The 13,223-nt window shown below is 45.7% G+C and overlaps 1 protein-coding gene across 1 annotated transcript in view; it reads left to right on the top strand.

Moving 5' to 3' along the window:
- slc9a8 (solute carrier family 9 member 8) overlaps positions 1–13,223 on the top strand; it is a 108,076-nt gene that overhangs the window by 80,870 nt on the left and 13,983 nt on the right. The gene's annotated exons all lie outside the window — the stretch shown is intronic.

Below are 13,223 nucleotides of genomic sequence, written 5' to 3' on the forward strand. Positions count from 1 at the left end.
GTCAAACCATTTTTCATAGTTTTTTGTTTTGGGTTTGTTCTTGCGAGCTTTCAAGTTTGCATTTGTTGCCAAATTATCAAAAATATTGTTTAGTTTACTAACTGCCCGGTTTACGCCTTCTTTATTGTGAGTGTGTATGTTATCCAGAAAGGTGTCTAAGAGAGCTTGAGTTGATGCATTGCTAATTGTTTTCTGGTATTTTTCCGTGTCGTTTTTGGCCCATCTGTACGATTTTTTGGTGTTGTACAGTTTACTGGGTTGTGTTTCTATGTTGTTTGTTTCTGTCTTTTTGAGAAACATAGTAATTTGACTGTGATCTGACAGTGTTGTTTGTGGTTTGACTGTGAATGCTCTGAAAGAGGATGGGTCCAAGTCTGTAATCATATAGTCTACTGTGCTGCAGCCAAGAGGTGAGCAGTAGGTCGATCTTCCTAGGAGGTCTCCTATGAACCTACCATTGACAATGTACAGACCCAGGTTTCGACAGAGCTGTAGTAGCTGTTTACCGTTGGTATTTGACTGCTTGTCGCAGTTATGCCTGTATGGAAGGGAAGGGATGTCAAAGTGGTTATTCCCGAATACGTAATTGTTTCCCTGATTATTGGTGAGGTCTGGTTCATCGCCCGTTCTTGAATTGAGGTCCCCACAGATCAACACGTTCCCCTGGGCCTGGTATTGGATAATTTCCCCCTCCATGTTGGAGAAGGTGTCCTCTTTGTAGTACGGGGAATCGATTGGAGGGATATAAAGTGCGCAAATGTAAACATCTTGGGTGTTTGAGATAATCTCCCTCTCAAGTTTGAGCCACATATGGTTTTCGCCCTTTTTTATAAATTTGATGTAATTCTTAAGTTCTGTTTTAAACCAGATCAGTATGCCTCCGGAGTCTCTGCCTTGGGTTACACTTGGTAATTTATTGGAGGGGACCACTAGCTCAGTGTACCCTTGGGGACAGCCGGTGTGTCCTTTTCCTTTATACCAAGTTTCCTGTAAAATGATAATATCTAGATCTTTAGTTTCCTCTATGAACTCTGGGGTCCTACTCTTCACTTCTCGCAGTGAAGAGCGTAGACCTTGGATATTCCAGGTCGAAATATATAAGGATTTCATGTTAAGTTTTATCTTTTTCTATGATAGGTTAAAGAGTGGTACGTGTTTGTCGTGTCTAAGTGTGGGGAAAAAAAAGATCACCCCAGTTGTCTACAAAAGTTAATACAATTTGGTTACAGTTCTTTCTATTAATTAGTCCTTGATCCATAAGGCGGAAGTAGATGCTGCTGCACATCTGCTTATTGTCTCTTAATGGATTGTTTCTGTCTGAGGTATTGCGTACGTCCTGTGCATCTCTCCCTCTGTCTGGCTGGTAGCGGTCCTATTCCCCTGTGGGACAGGAGTGGTGCAGGTCTGATAATGTTGTTTTGCATGGGGATCCTCTCCGGTCTCGGTTGGTGTGGTGGTGGTCTTTGTAGTGTTCCTGATATGTACCCCGCTGATCTCTGGTGGTCGGGGGGGGGTCCTCTTGGAGTCTGGGTATGGACCCGGTTAAAAGCGACGTCCTTCAGGGCTTTAGCAAAGATCGATATTTTTTGCCTTTGGATGTGGACGTGGTCGTAAAGACATTCCTCATCGAGGGTGGGGTGTTGGGCCAGGTGTACGTTGTGGTTTGATTCGCATTCTGTTGCTATGCTGGCATTTATCTCATGAATTGTGTTGTTGTTGAAGTCTGTTCTCGGCAATATTGTGGAAACAGTGATTCTAGTGTTTGGAAATGTACTGCTTGCCTTCCTAATCATTGCTCTGAGCGATGTTGCTACCTCTTTCTGTTTGGCCTTTAGGTCATTTGTGCCCGTGTGTATTATTATGTGTTGGGGGGAGCCTAATCTGGCTTTGGTCAGCCATCCCATGGCTCTGTCTGTTGTTGGGCACCAAATCTTTTCTACTTTACTTCTAGGGAAGAGCTTTTTCTCCCATAGAAATTTCCCATTTGAGTCTATGAGTATTACGACGTCAGCCTTGTTTGTGTTTACTGTCTGGTGGCTTTCGCCTGGACTCATAGTGTGTGTGCTGGGCTGGGGTGTCTGGTGTGTGCGTACCTCTTGTGAGCGGCTCGCTTGTGGTTCCATGGTGGTGGGGGAAGATTGCGAGTCAGCATGCTGGTCGGTCTGTGTGGCACCCCTTGTATTGTGTGTCTGTTGCTTTTGTTCCGTGTGGGAGTGCAGCCGTTCCGTCCGGCTCTGTCTTGTCTTATCTCTAGTCTCTGGTTGCTGGTCTAATGGTGTTTTCTCTCCTCTATGGCTCTCTTCTTTTTCCTGCAGCTCTTTCACCTGATTCTTAAGTAGATTCACCTGGTTATCAAGTCTATTCAGCTCTCTCTTGTGTCTCTCCCTCTCCTGCTTTTGTTTGTCATTCAATTTGAGGACCTCCTCTCTAAGTTTAACCATCTCTATCTCTAATTGATAAAATTTATCTTTTGGTTGTATCTGGCTGTGTGATCCCGGGGTATGTGTCTGGTCGGCCCTGGAAGGCTCACTCACTTCCTCTCTCTCCCCCCCTCTCTCTCTCCCCCCCTCTCTCTCTCCCCCCCTCTCTCTCTCTCTCCCCCCCCTCTCTCTCCCCCCCCCTCTCTCTCCCCCTTCTCTCTCTCTCTCTCCCCCTTCTCTCTCTCTCTCCCCCCTCTCTCTCCCCCCCCTCTCTCCCCCTCTCTCTCTCTCCCCCTCTCTCTCTCCCCCCCCTCTCTCTCTCCCCCCCTCTCTCTCTCCCCCCCCTCTCTCTCTCCCCCCCTCTCTCTCTCCCCCCCTCCCTCTCTCTCTCCCCCCCTCTCTCTCTCTCCCCACTCTCTCTCCCCCCCTCTCTCTCTCCCCCCCTCTCTCTCTCTCTCCCCCCCCTCTCTCTCTCTCCCCCTCTCTCTCTCCCCCCCTCTCTCTCTCCCCCCTCTCTCTCTCCCCCCTCTCTCTCTCCCCCCTCTCTCTCCCCCCCCCTCTCTCTCCCCCCCCCTCTCTCCTCCTCCCCCCCTCTCTTCCCCCCCTCTCTTCCCCCCCTCTCTTTCCCCCCCACTCTCTCTCCCCCCCCCTCTCTCTCCCCCCCTCTCTCTCCCCCCCTCTCTTTCCCCCCCCTCTCTTTCCCCCCCCTCTCTTTCCCCCCCTCTCTTTCCCCCCCCTCTCTTTCCCCCCCCTCTCTTTCCCCCCCCTCTCTTTCCCCCCCCTCTCTTTCCCCCCCCTCTCTTTCCCCCCCCTCTCTTTCCCCCCCCTCTCTTTCCCCCCCCTCTCTTTCCCCCCCCTCTCTTTCCCCCCCCTCTCTTTCCCCCCCCTCTCTTTCCCCCCCCTCTCTTTCCCCCCCCTCTCTTTCCCCCCCCTCTCTTTCCCCCCCCTCTCTTTCCCCCCCCTCTCTTTCCCCCCCCTCTCTTTCCCCCCCCCTCTCTTTCCCCCCCCCTCTCTTTCCCCCCCCCTCTCTTTTCCCCCCCTCTCTTTTCCCCCCCTCTCTTTTCCCCCCCCTCTCTTTTCCCCCCCCTCTCTTTCCCCCCCCCCCTCTCTTTTCTCCCCCCCCTCTCTTTCCCCCCCTTCTCTTTCCCCCCCCCTCTCTTTCTCTCGTGTCCGCTCGCTCGCAACGTCAATCCTGTGTTTACCTTGCTCGGCTGTCTCTAATTTTAAATTGGCAACTGGAGCCTGAACTGAAGGCAGAAGCCAGGAGGGAGTATTGCTATTTGAATATTGCAGTGCTAGAAGAGTGAGCAACAGTTGACAAGAAGGCACTGATGTGGTGCTACTGCAGGGTCCACAGACTTTGGAGGCATTGTCCATTAGGAGGTAAACCAATCGGGAGAGAAAATTATGGGAGCATGTATAAGACCACCCCTGCTCCTTTTAACCCTAAACAAGGAAGTATATTTTTAGTTTTATGTGTGTTAACATGTCAAGGTACAGTGGACCAGCAATCAACAGACTGAACAGAATGCTCAAATTCATTGCTAAATCAGTAAAATATAAGCTTGGAGTATGTTGTGCTGAAATTGTTCTGGTCAGACTGCACCTTCTGTTTTGCTCATCAAAACACAAAGGAAATATTCACACCTTGGAGGCAATGCAGCTGGGAGTCATGAGGCTGATTCACAGCATTAGAGGGTTGATCTGTGAGGGAAGATTGGAGAAACTGGTGCTTGTTAGCTTTGAACAAAGATTGAGCTCAGACCTTGTAGAAGTATATATGACACTAAACAGTATGGAAAAGGTAAGTTTCAAATACTGCACCAAGGCTCAAACTGGTGAGAAGTGAATTTAAGACTGATATCAGGAAGAATTTCTTCACATAAGTAACCAATGCTGGGACAGACTTCCAGGCAGAATACTGATGCTGAAAACTTTGGATTCATTCAACAGACAATTGGATACTGTGACAGGAGACGAGGTTCTTTTTTCTGGACATCTGGAACCAGTAATGACTTATGTCATCAGTTTGAATCATTAGCTTATTACTCTTACAGAAGTTAGTTGGTCATTATTGATGTGGTTTCTGTATTCAAGCAAGCTTTTAAAACTGGCTGCACCATACTTTGTATGACTGTCTAGTCAATGAACTCCCAACAGATTAAAGAGGCAGGATCTATTGCTTCTAAATCTTGCTGACTACTACTTATGACTGCTATGCCCTTTTGATGAACATTGATAGTATTTCACATAACAAAGATGTCCATTCTGTAGCTGTAGGACCACATGCACTGGTAATGCAGCCCTCAAAGTTCTGCAACTCAGTCTTGTTTATGCATATATTTCTTATTTGCTGATTTGTCCTGGAAGTTTGAAAAAGCATGTTATTAGTGTTGGTTCCTCAATGGTGGATAAATCCTCAACTAGAAGACGAGATATGTTTGTATTGGCAATTTGAGATGTACGTAAAATAATAGGAACATAGAAATAAACTTTGTCCTTCTGAGGCCCTATGCAGCCCACAAAAAGAAAGCTTGGGCACTTCTGCCATATAAAACTCCCAAACATTTTCTGCACTATAAATGTGAGGCTAATTGGCCTACAAGGTCTACGCTCCGGTTTATTTTATGAATGTGTTTTAGGCTAACGTGTACTGTTTTCCATTCCCCAGGTACAGCTTCACTGTTCACTGATCTCTTCAAAATATTTATCAAAACCCAGCCTATTTCCTCCCTTAGGAATGTCATATGAGCATTTTAAGCAATCACCAACTGATACTGCTAACAGCAATTTCCAAGCTTTTGTGCTATTGTGGGGAAATGTATTTTAGCTGGCAAGAGAGAATGCAGTGGTGTAGTTTTGTGGCATTCATGACCAGTCTGATTATGACTGACATTCTTAACCAGCCACATTTACTATGTCAATTACAGCAGTTTGCATAAGAGAGCCCTGGGGATATATGTGCACAAATTGTTGAAGGTGGCAGGGCAGGTTGAGAAAGTGGTTAAAAAAGCATATGGGATCCGAGGCATAGAGTACAAAAGCAAGGAAGTTATGATGAACCTTTATTTAAAAAAACTGGTTTGGCCTCAACCTGTGGTATGCCCCTCCTGCGCTATGTGGGAAATCAGGGACACTTCCTGTGTCCCTGACGACCATGTGCGCAGGAAGTGTATCCAGCTGCAGCTACTGGCAGACTGCATTGTGGCGCTGGAGCTGCGAATGGATACGTACTGGACCATTCGCGATGCTGAGGACGTCGTGGATATCGCATTTAATCAGTTGGTCACACCGCAGGTAAAGGTTGCACAGGCAGAAAGGGAATGGGTGACCACCAGGCAGCGTAGTAGGCGCAGGCAGGTACTGCAGGAGTCCACTCTGGTCATCCCCCTCTCAAACAGATATACCACTTTGGATACTGTTGGGGAGGATGGCTCATCAGGGGAAGGCAGCAGCAGCCAACTTCCTCACCAGGGGTGGTTCTGCTGCACAGGACGGGAGGAAAAAGAGGGGTCGAGCTATGTTAATAGGGGATTCTATTGTAAGGGGAATAGATAGGCGTTTCTGCGGCCGCAAACGAGACTCCAAGATGGTGTGTTGTCTCCCTGGTGCAAGGATCAAGGATGTCTCAGAGCGGCTGCAGAACATTTTGGAAGGGGAGGGTGAACAGCCAGTTGTCGTGGTGCATATAGGTATCAACGATATAAGTAAAAAACGGGATGAGGTCCTAAAAGCTGAATATAGCCGGTTAGGAGGTAAATTAAGAAATAGGACCTCAAAGGTAGTAATCTCAGGATTGCTACCAGTGCCACGTGCTAGTCAGAGTAGAAATAGAAGGATATTTCAGATGAATACGTGGCTAGAGGAATGGTGCAAGGGGGAGGGATTCAAATTCCCGGGACATTGGAACCGGTTCTGGGGGAGGTGGGACCAGTACAAACCAGACGGTTTGCACCTGGGCAGGACCGGGACCGATGTCCTAGGGGGAGTGTTTGCTAGTGCTCTGGGGGAGGTTTTAAACTAAAATGGCAGGGGGTTGGGAATCTGAGCAGGGAGACAGAGGAAAGGGAAACAAGGATAGAAGCAAAAGACAGGAAGGAGAAAAACAAAGGTGGCAGTCAGAGAAATCAAGGGTTTAAATCAAACATGGCCACAGTAAATAATAATTCTAAAAGGTCTCAGCGTTTTTTAAAAAAAAAGCCTGAAGGCTTTGTGTCTTAATGTGAGGAGCATTCGTAATAAGGTGGATGAATTAGCTGCGCAAATAGAGGTAAACGAATATGATATGATTGGGATTACGGAAACATGGCTCCAGGGTGGCCAATGCTGGGAACTCCACATCCAGGGGTATTCAATATTCAGGAAAGATGGGCAAAAAGGAAACGGAGGTGGGGTAGCATTGCTGGTTAAAGAGGGGATTAACACAATTGTAAGGAAGGATATTAGCTCTGATGATGTGGAATCTGTATGGGTAGAACTGAGAAATACCAAGGGGCAGAAAACGTTAGTGGGAGTGGTATATAGACCTCCAAACAGTAATGCAGAGGTTGGGGATGGCATTAAAAGGGAAATTAGAGAAGCGAGCAATAAGGGCACAGCAGTTATCATGGGTGACTTTAATCTACATATAGATTGGGCTAAGCAAATTAGTAGCAATACTGTGGAGGAGGAATTCCTGGAGTGTATACAGGATGGTTTCCTGGACCAATATGTTGAGGAAGCAACTAGAGATCAGGCCATCTTAGACTGGGTATTATGTAATGAGAAAGGATTAATTAGCAATCTTGTGCGAGGCCCCTTGGGTTGGAGCGATCATAATATGATAGAATTCTTCATTTAAGATGGAGAGTGAAGTAGTTGACTCAGACTAGGGTCCTGAATTTAAATAAAGGAAACTACGATGGTATGAGGCGCGAGTTGGGTAGGATTGATTAGGGAATGTCACTCAAAGGGTTGACGGTGGATAGGCAATGGCAAACATTCAAAGATCGCATGGATGAACTGCAAAATTTGTTCATCCCTGTTTGGCTTAAAAATATAACAAAAAAGGTGACTCAACCGTGGCTAACAAGGGAAATTAGGGATAGCATAAGATCCAAGGAGAGGACATATAAATTGGCCAGCAAAAGCAGTAAACCTGAGAATTGTGAGCTGTTTACGATTCAGCAAAGGAGGACAAAGGGATTAATTCAGAAGGGGAAAATAGAGTATGAGAGTAAGCTTTCAGGGAACATAAAAACTGACTGTAAAAGCTTTTATAGATATGTGAAGAGAAAAAGATTGGTGAAGTCAAGCGAAGGACCCTTGCAGTCAGAATCAGGGGAATTTATAATGGGGAACAAAGAAATGGCTGACCAATTAAATACATACTTTGGTTCTGTCTTCACAAAGGAGGACACAAATAACCTCCTAGAGATGTCAGGGAACATAGGGTCTAATGAGAGGGAGGAACTGAAAGAAATCAGTATTTGTAGGGAAATGGTGTTAGGGAAATTGATGGGATTGAAGGCCGATAAATCCCCAGGGCCTGATAATCGACATCCTAGAGTACTTAAGGAAGTGGCCCTAGAAATAGTAGATGCATTGCTGGTCATCTTCCAAAATTCGATAGACTCTGGAACAGTACCCATGGATTGGAGGGTAGCTAGTGTTACCCCACTATTCAAAAAAGGTGGTAGAGAGAAAACGGGGAATTATAGACTGGTAAGCCTGACCTCGGTAGTGGGGAAAATGCGAGAGTCCATTATAAAAGATGTAATAACAGAGCACTTGGAAAACAGTGACAGGAACAGACAAAGTCAACATGGATTTACAAAAGGTAAATCATGCTTGACTAATCTACTGGAATTTTTTGAGGGTGCGACTGGTAAAATAGATAAGGGAGAACCAGTGGATGTGGTGTATTTGGACTTTCAGAAGGCTTTCGATAAGGTCCCGCATAAGAGATTAGCGTGTAAAGTTAAGGCACATGCGATTGGGGGTAAGGTACTGACTCGGATAGAGAACTGGTTGGCAGACAGCAAGCAAAGAGTTGGAATAAACGGGTCTTTTTCCGAGTGGCAGGCAGTGACTCGTGGGGTACCGCAGGGATCGGTCCTAGGACCCCAGCTATTCACAATATATATTAATGATCTAGACGAGAGAACAAGATGTAATATCTCCGAGTTTGCAGACGACACTAAGCTGGGTGGGCGTGTGTGCTGTGAGGAGGATGCCGAGAATCTCCAATATGATTTGGACAGGTTGGGTGATCTGGCAGATGCAATATAACATGGATAAATGCGAGGTTATCCACTTTGGTGTCAAAAACAGGAAGGCAGATTATTATCTGAATGCCAATAGATTGGGAGAAGGGGAAGTGCAACAAGACCTGGGTGTCCTTGTGCACCAGTTGCTGAAGGTAAACATGCAGGTGCAGCAGGCGGTTAAGAAGGCAAATGGTATGTTGGCCTTCGTAGCGAGAGGGTTCGAGTACAGGAACAAGGATGTCTTGCTGCAGTTGTACAGGGCCTTGGTGAGACCACACCTTGAGGATTGTGTGCAGTTTTGGTCGCCTTATCTGAGGAAGGATGTTCTTGCCATGGAGGGAGTGCAGCGAAGGTTCACCAGGCTGATACCTGGGATGGCAGGAATGACGTATGAAGAGAGATTGGGCTTATACTCGCTGGAGTTTAGAAGAATGAGAGGGGATCTCATTGAAACTTATAAAATTCTAACAGGACTAGACAGACTAGATGCAGGAAGGATTTTCCTGATGGCCGGGGAGTCCAGAACCAGGGGTCACAGTCTAAGGATAAAGGGGTAAGCCATTTAGGACAGAGATGAGGAGGAATTTCTTCACCGAGAGTGGTGAACCTGTGGAATTCTCTACCACAGAAGGCAGTAGAGGCCAATTCATTAAATATATTCAAGAAAGAGTTAGATATATTTCTTAAGGCTAAAGGGATCAAGGGATATGGGGAGAAAGCAGTGACGGTACTGAATTTGGATGATCAGCCATGATCTCATTGAATGGCGGAGCAGGCTCAAGGGGCCGAATGGCCTACTCCTGCTCCTATCTTCTATGTATCTAAGTAACTGGAGTATCGTGTCCAATTCTGGGCACCGCACTTTAGGAAGGATGTGAAGACCTTAGAGAGGGTGCAGAAAAGATTTACAAGAGTGGTTCCAGGGATGAGGGACTTCAGTTAAGTGGATAGACTGGAGGAGCTGGGGTTGTTCTCCTTTTAAGCGAAGAAGGTTGAGAGGAGATTTGGTAGAGGTGTTAAAAATCATGAGGGGTCCAGATAGATTTAAGGTGATTGGCAGAAGAATCAAAGGTGAGATGAAGAAAAACTTTTTTACTCAGCAAGTGGTTATGGTCTGGAATGCACTGCCTGAAAGGGTGTTGGAGGCAGATTCATTTGTGGCTTTCAAAAGGGAATTGGATAAGTACCTTTTAGAAAAAAATTGCAGGGCTATGGGGAAAGGGCGGGGGAAGTGGGACGAGCTGAAGTGCTCCTGCAGAGAGCCAGCACAGGCTCGAATGGCCTCTTTGTGCTGTTACCATTCTAATTCTATAAATACAAGTGTCTATTATCTCCCATACTTGTTAAAAGATATTGAGGGTACTTTTAACCTAACTGGCTGGGCAGCATATTGTTGAATTTGGGTGGGATGCCATTTTTGCACCTTGCCCGATTGTCCTCTCTGTTGTAGGAAATCGGGCGGAGTGTAAACGGTTGGCATGTTAGGTTAAAATGATCCCCAGAATTTGTGGAGAAAATATTGGAACATAGGACCTTGATCTTTTCTTATGTAGTAATTCCTATCAGTTTTCCTTCTACCATCCTGGTAATCACATCTTACAACGATAATGGAGTTGTTGACTAATCATAGCAATCAATCTCTATCAATTAGTCTACAACAAATCCAGACATGATGTGAGGAAAACTCACACTGGTGGAAAGCTTTGGGAACCATGGCCTATAAACCTGGCTGTGCAAGCACCCGAATGCTAAGTGGCCTACTAAGCCCCCAATGTGGTGGGTAGGAAGCTCACTCACTTCCAGTCAGAAGTGCACTGGCTGCCATATTGGTGAAGGAAAAACTGGCATCCAGGCCCTATACCTGACTTAGGCGTTACAAACTTTGCATATGCAAATAAAGTGCCCAACACCCGTTTGAAGCCCCCACTGCAAGATTGGTTTGCCCTAGGAGAAAAGGGTAGCTCTTCAGAGTGGCAGAAGGTGGAAAGTGAGGTCTCAAAAGGATCAGTGCTGGGACCGATGTTCACAAATATATATTAAAGATTCAGACTTTGGAATCATAAACACAATTTCTAAATTTGCGGTTGATACCAAATTGGTGTGGGACGGGGGGTGGTGGTGGTCAATACTGAGGAGGACTGCAACAAATTACAAGAAGACATTAATAAACTTGCAAAAGGGCATATAATTGGCAAATGAATTTCAACACAGATAAGTGTGATGTAAAAAGAGATCACATAGTACTTGGAAAATAATCTAAATGTGGTAGAGAAGCAAGGGGATCTGAGTACAAATACACAAATCACTAAAAGAAACGACGCAGGTTAATAAGACCATTTAAAAAAAGCAAATCGAGCACTCTGGTTTATTTCTCGAGGGTTAGAATTGAAAAGTAGCGAAGTTGTGCTAAATTTGTATCGAACCTTGGTTAGACCATAAATAAAAATAGAAAATGCTGGAAATACTCAGCAGGTCAGGCAGCATCTGTGGAGAGAGAGAAACAGAGTTAATGTTTCAGGTCGATGACCTTTCGTTAGAACTGGCTGACCATACTTTGAGTACCCTGTTCAATTCTGGTCGCCATATTATAAAAAGGATATAGAGGCAATGGACAGGGTGCAAAAAAAAAATTACAAGGATGATACAAGAAATTTGAGGTTATACCTATCAGGAAAGGATGAACAGGCTGGGTCTCTTTTTTCTCTTGAAAAGAGAAGGCTGAGGGGGCGACCTAATTAGGAGCCTTGGAAATTATGAAAGGTTTTGATAGTGTCGACACAGAGAATGTTTCCACTTGTGGGGAAGAGCATAACTAGAGGCCATCAATATAAGATAATCGCCAAGAAATCAAATGGGGAATTCAGAAGAAACTTCTTTGCCCAGAGAGTGGTGAGAATGTAGAACTCGCTACCACAGGGAGTGGTTGAGGCAAATAGTATAGATGCATTTAAGGGGAGGTTAGATAAGCAAATGAGGGAGAAGGGAATAGAGGGTTATGCTGATAGCGTCAGATGAAGAAAGATGGGAGGAGACTCGAATGGAACATAATCGTTGGCATGGACTGCTTGGGCCGAATGGCTTGTTTCTCTGCTGTATATTCTATGTAATGTAATTCTGACCTTGGGACTGCCTGCTCCCAAAAAAAGTTCTTGAAATTTGCTTACCTGAATGTGGTGCCAGGAGGAGCAGGAGTGATCCATTTAAATAACCACATTTCATCCTCCTCCATTTCCCCCCCCCCCCCCCCAGCCTCCAATTTCAGCTAGACGGTTATTAACTGCATTACTGTCATCAACTCAAATTGCTGCCTTAATTTAAAAAAACACAGCTAAACTTAAAATGACATTAATTTCTATGTAATTCAATGTCAACGGTCTGGAATGGCCACAGTGCATGGCACAGAGAATCCAAGAGAGGAAAAGAAAATGACAAAATAATGCAAAAATGTCTCAATATTGTGAAAAACAAAGTCTTAGGTTCTGGAAAATCTACCCCGGTCGGGAAGAAGGCGGGACTTCCCCTTTCGGGTTTTTGACCCGCCTACTTCGACGTCCGGCCAATCTGCGCGATTTTCCCTTGATTGACCTTGTTGAGCCCGCCCAGCGGGCTCAGCAGGTCAATTAAGGGCCACCCGGCAACAGGTGAAAGAGTTCTTGACAGATGAAATCAGTGTTTCACAGCTGTTTGAAGCTGTCAAACACACAGTCTGAGTTCTGACATGAGTCATTCTGCACAGACTCAGTTAGAACTCTTACCGGCACTCAAAGCTGAAGGCTGTCACTTTTCACAGATCGCAGCCGTTCAGCTTTAAGTACCGGCTGAGTGATGCGCTCCCGACAGCTACAGGAAGAAAGGCTGTGAAGGTAAGTACAGGTAAGTAAAAGTGCTTTACACACTTTAGACACACCAAACACACTTACCTTTACACTCATGCACACATCACTCACCTGAGCGCCAACATTGCGACCCCCTCCAACTCCTTCAACCCGACGGCCCGCCTGCTCTAACCTGGCGTGGTTTGGAGCTGTCGGGGAAACCCACACGAAACCCCTCAAAATAGGGATTAGGCTAAAAACTGCCTGTTAACAGGCAGTTAATTGGCACTAATCCCTTCCCGCCTGGTTTCAGTGGGTCCCAGTGCAGGGCGGGTACCCACCGCCCCTGAAACTTACGTGGGGCGGGATGGTGTCGGGACCCCCAATTTTGGGATCCCCCCCCCCCCAACGCCTGAAACCCCGCCTGACGGCTCCACGAAAATCTAGCCCTTAGAGTCTAGTTTGGTGATTCTCATTAATTTTTTAACAGCTGAAATAAAGTGTAAATTCTGTATAAAACAGTATATCAGGTGATACATGGTCCTTCCAAACATTTTAATGTGCATTCTCAGTTAATATTTCCACCGTTTACTTAAAAGCTGTCTTGAACATTTGCCATACGTAAAACATAGTGCCCGTCTCCAGATTGCTTTCTGTGATTTGAGGTTATTTTCAATAAGTAAACTTTGTTTAAATTTATAGTCCGACAGTGCTTAGAGAATTGGCTTCAGTTATGACCA

This window comes from Somniosus microcephalus, chromosome 13 (assembly GCF_052327205.1).
Source record: "Somniosus microcephalus isolate GS21.2 chromosome 13, FLI_Smic_1.0, whole genome shotgun sequence".
NCBI classification, from domain to species: domain Eukaryota; kingdom Metazoa; phylum Chordata; class Chondrichthyes; order Squaliformes; family Somniosidae; genus Somniosus; species Somniosus microcephalus.